Genomic DNA, 5,234 nt, shown 5'->3' with positions numbered 1-5,234 from the left:
TGTCAGAGCACTTTGAAAAAGTGGTCTGTGGTATCCAGAAAGCTGATGTTGCGTGTGAGGATTGTGGACAAATTTTATCCAAGGAAATCTGGCTCTCAAAGTTCGGGGAGTGGTGCCTCTTCGATTTATGAGCATGCAATCTTGTTGGGGATATGGTTCTTCGAGATTCGGAGAGTGGTGTCTCTTTGATTTCTGAGCAAGCAATCTTGTTGGGAGTGGTTTCTCGGATGTGAAGAAAGGTTGGGCATTTTTGCAAGTCTGCTTTGCCACGGAGCACGGAGGTTGACACATATAAGGATTTTCCAATTATCAAGCAGTGGTGCTGTTCCTTTACCCTTGTGGGTAATAGTAGGGTAGCTGGACTTTCAAAATTTACGCGTCTTAACTTTGTCAGAGTTCTTTGGCAAAGTTATCCTTGGTATCTGAGGAACTAATGTCGCGTGTGAGGATTGCTAATAAATCTTACTTAGGGAAATCTGATTCTCGAAATTCGGAGAGTGTTGTCTCTTCGATTTTTGAGCAAACGGCCTTGTTGCCCTTTCTTTTATAGGGGCACCAATTGCATTCAAGAAGTACGTTCAGAGAGTTACTGCTTGTAGGAATTTTTCCCTTATTTTCATACTTTTGAGACTTATTGTACCTCATTTTTTCTTCATCTTTTTTGGGAATGTCTAGCCTGTTCGACCATCGTTTGGACTTGAATGTTGTGGAAGAGGTAGCCATGTCTCCTCAAAATAACATATGGCGCCCATCCTTCTTATCTCCTACTAGTCCCCTTACTATTGGGGACTCTATGATGAAGAATGATATGACCGTTGCGGTGGTGGCCAAGAATCTTCTCACTCCCAAAGACAATAGACTATTTTCCAAACGGTCTGATGAGTTGGCTGTTAAGGATTCTCTGGCTTTCAGTGTTCAGTGTCTGGTTCTGTATCTAATATGGCCCAACGCCTATTTGCTCGAACCTGCCAAGTTGAATCGTTGGCGGTTGAAGTGATAAGTCTCAAATAAGAGATCAGAGGGCTTAAGCACGAGAATAAACAGTTGCACATGCTCGCACACAGCTATGCTACAACCATGAAGACAAAGCTTGACTAGTTACAGGAATTCGAGGGTCAAATTTTAAATGATCATCAGAGGTTTGTGAGTTTGTTCAAAAGGCATTTACTGCCTTCGTCCTCTGGGGCTGTACCATAAACTGAAGCTCCAAATGATCAACCTCTGGTGCCTCCTCTTTCTAGGGTTCTGCCCAGTACTGAGTCTCCAAATAATCACCCTTCGGTGCCTCCTATTTTTGGGGCTTTGCCGAGTGTTGAGACTTCTCTTGAGCAACCTTTGTGAAGGCGCTCTCCTGTTTGTTTGTTTTGATTCATGTGTGTGCACGTATTTGTAATTTATCGAAGATATCAATAAATAAGCTTTACTTCATTCAACATGTTGTGTTAAATACACTAAGGCATCCTTCATTGAATTCTTTGAATTTTTACTTTGTTGAAGTTTGCATGTTGAAACTTCGTGGGTGGACCCTGTAGGTTGAAGTAGTGCTCCCTTAATTTCCCAAGTGAGGAAAACTTCTCGGTTGGGGACTTGAAAAATCCAAGGCACTGAGTAGTCGCGAAACTTCCGAGTACCAAGGTGTAGTGGTATATGGTAAGAGTCCCCCAAATCTGCGGTCGAGGGAGTTGACGAATGAGGTGTCTTGCTAGTAGCCAATTTTCCAAACAAAACTTCACCATTTTCCTTTCTAAGTGGTTGCCCAAAACTCCTCCTTCACACACACACACACACACACACACACATATATATATATATATATATATATATATATTTATTTTTTATTTTTTTTATTTTTTGGTTTGGTTGGCAAGCCCAAAGATAGGAGCAGGCCCGTGCCTTTTGTTTTTTGAAATTAGCCCGAGCCCTAGCTTCCTTTGTTGTGAAATGCAAGACTAGCGCCTTCTTGGGCTATTGTTTGATAGTTGGCCTGAGGACCCTGGGGCCCAAGGCCTGCTTGAAACCTAGTTTTGTCAGAATGCACCGCCCGTGCCTTCTTCCTCAGTTTGTCTACCCTTCTGCATAGCTCCCATTGTTCTCCTCTGTAGCTCTTCAATATAACACCATCCTCTGTAGCTCAAATCGCAAAACCATCTCATGAAAGTTGTTCCTTAACTCGTGAACTACAACATATCCAAATTTGAGATTCATCGGAGCAGTACAACTCCAGAAATTCAGGTACGATAAGTGACTGTTCATTTTTTTTTGTCAACCCATCAGACCTGTTGTGAGCTTCGAAACTCCATTTTCTCTTGTTCAGATCAACATACTTTCTTCATTGAAGTTGTTCCTCATCCTTTCTTCTATAACATATCAAAATTTCAGAACAAACTAACGGTTAAATATTTCCAGATCTTCGAAACACTACGGCAGCTTTGAAGTTTGCAGAAATCCGACCGTCATGTTTGGAGATTCAATATTCTAACTTCCGTCGTTCAAACAGAAATAGTTCCTTCTTGAAAGTTGTTCATATGCTCAGAATTATAAGATGTCCAAAATTCAGCTCCATTGAAGAAGAGCAGAAGTTGCAGAAATTTGATAGATAAAAGGAGACGAAAGAGGGAGGGAGGGAAAGAGGCTGCTTGGGTTGTTTTTCTAGTTCGGGTGAGATTCCAGTTTTTGTAGCACCTTCATTACTGGTGGATTTCTTGTACTTTTGTTCACCATTAAATGTGAAACTTTGACTTGTTATTTACTCTATTATAATATGTTTGGAAACATATATAAGTAAATAGGTAAGGTGTATTGGTTGTGGGTTTTTGTTTGGGTATATAGCTTGAATGGTTGAAGCTATTTTAGGACACCAAACTTGATTAAGCTTCACACTATCTTGATCAAGAGTGTGTGAAGCTTTTGACATTTGTAGTTGCTCTCCATTTGGTGAAGCTTTTTGGTTGAAGCTTTGTAGTTGAAGCTTTGTGGTTGAAGGTTGAAGCTTTGTAGGTGAAGCTTTGTGGTTGAAACTTTGTAGTTGAAGCTTTGTGGTTGAGAGTTGAAGCTTTGTAGGTGAAGCTTTGTGGTTGAGAGTTGAAGCTTTGCAGGTGAAGCTTTTTGAGAGTTGAAGCTTTGTAGGTGAAGCTTTGTGGTTGAACCTTTGTAGGTGAAGCTTTGTGGTTGAGAGTTGAAGCTTTGCAGGTGAAGCTTTGTGTTGGTCGCCATAAAAATTGGTTTTGCTTCACACTATCTTGATCAAGAGTGTGTGAGGCTTTTGATATTTGTAGTTGCCCTTCATTTGTTGAAGCTTTTGTTGGCACCATAAATTTGTTTTGTTTCACACTCTTGATCAAGAGTGTGTGAAGCTTTTGAGATTTGTAGTTGTCTTCCATTGATGAAGTTGTTGCGTTCCCTTTTTTTTTTTTTTTTTTTTTTTTTTTTTTTTGAAGTGGGGGAACTGAAAATGTGAAGTTTGAAATTCCCTAGCTTGTGTGGAAGTTTGAAGACTTTCCATGTGGGGCTTTCTTATGGTTTGAATTTGAATTTTGAATTTCTTTGATCCTGTTGAACTTATATAAGAAGGATAAGTCTCCACTCTTTACCTTGCCTTCATTTACTCATTTTGTAGTAATTTTGGAAGACAGAGTGTGGAAGTCCTAGTGATAAGGGCTCCCCTAGCTCTAGCTTTAGGTTTGAGCTTGCAATGTTGGAGTCTTTAGGGCCTTTGTTGGAGTCTTGTGCCAAAGAAATGTTGGATGATTTTCGCAATTGTCAAACCTTAGCCAATATTGGTTCTTCCTCCTTCATGTCAGTGGGTGAGGGGGTTGTTTTTGACGCCATACCCATATTTCGCTCTGAGTTAACATCGAACCTTTTAGAGAAAAACTTGTTAGATAGTGAAAGGCAGCTTGAGGCCATAAGGCAGTCATCTAGTATCCCTCGCAGTGTAGGAATGCGTTTGGTACATCATGAAGAATTGCCTTCTGAACCGCCCAAGGGTCATGCTATGTTCTATACCCAAATATTATTGACCTTAGGGGTGAAGTTGAATTTGCACCCTTGGTTGCAATGGATGCTATCTTTCATTAGATATGCGCCTAGGCAACTCAATCCTGGTTTTTGGGATACCTTGATCAGGTTTTATATTATTTGGATGGAATGTGGGTTAGGTGAGCCTTCCTTCTATCAGTGGCATTCCTGCTATAAGATACGCTCGGTGAAAGAATGCCCTGGGTATGCCGAGTGTGCATGTCGGAGTGAGAGAGAGCGTATTGTATTTGGTAAGAAAAAGGCGTACTGCACTTGGAAAAATCGTTGGTGCTTTCTTTATAATGATTGGGAGCATGTTAGGGGTGTCACGCCTAAGCGACGTGTTCTTACTCACGTCCAGACTGTAGGTTGTAATGTATCCATTGTTCACATTATTTGCTATTTGTTGTGATTTCTTCTTGCGTCTAACATTTTCCTTCATACAATGACGCGAGGCAGTATCAAATTGTCTGGACGGGAGCTAGCTAATGTAGAGAAGGTGTTAAGAGTACCTAAGGAGGATAAACATTTGGGCAAGCTACAGCCTTTGTTTCGAAAGTATGGTTTCCAGCCCTTAGTGGCAGAGTGCCAGAGACTTGCAAGTAAGTTGTATCCTTCATTTCGCCCCCTCTTTCTTTTACAAAGTTGTATTCTTTACTTTGATTTTTCTTGTTCAGTGGAGAAAGTGAGCAAGAAAAGGGGGACTAGCACCAAGAAAGGGACAACACCTATGTTAGTTCCTGTAGATGACATTTTGTTTCACAAGGGAGCTCGTACACACCGGGTGAGGCCAGCCCCTAGACCTAAGTCGCAAGAGGAGGTCCTCAAGATTATTGCGTCAAAGAGAGCTGAAGCTGAGGCTATCGGGTATGCTGCTGCCATAGTTGCACGGGAGGAGAAATGACTGTTGCCTCCTCTTCCTACCATCAATCCTATCTTTCCTCCAACCATGGAGTCCATTGACCAAGAAGGTGACCCTAGCTCCAGCCGTAAGAGGAAGTATAAGGAAGAGGTTGGCAGCATCCATTGGAAGGATTTGAAGGCTGCCATGCAGCTAAGTAGTTTTAGGTATGTCAATAATTGCCTGGCAGGACGTCGATCCACTGTTGACGAGTTTGGCAAGCCGCTAAATGAGAATGAATCAGATCGTGACCGAATGATGAGGCTATCTTCTTATGTAAGTGTTATTTTGTCATTTCTTTATTTTCTTCCCTTTT

Source organism: Pyrus communis, chromosome 13 (assembly GCF_041283825.1).
Source record: "Pyrus communis isolate YQ-2024b chromosome 13, ASM4128382v1, whole genome shotgun sequence".
Taxonomy (NCBI): domain Eukaryota; kingdom Viridiplantae; phylum Streptophyta; class Magnoliopsida; order Rosales; family Rosaceae; genus Pyrus; species Pyrus communis.
Note: the sequence above shows the minus strand (reverse complement) of the source record.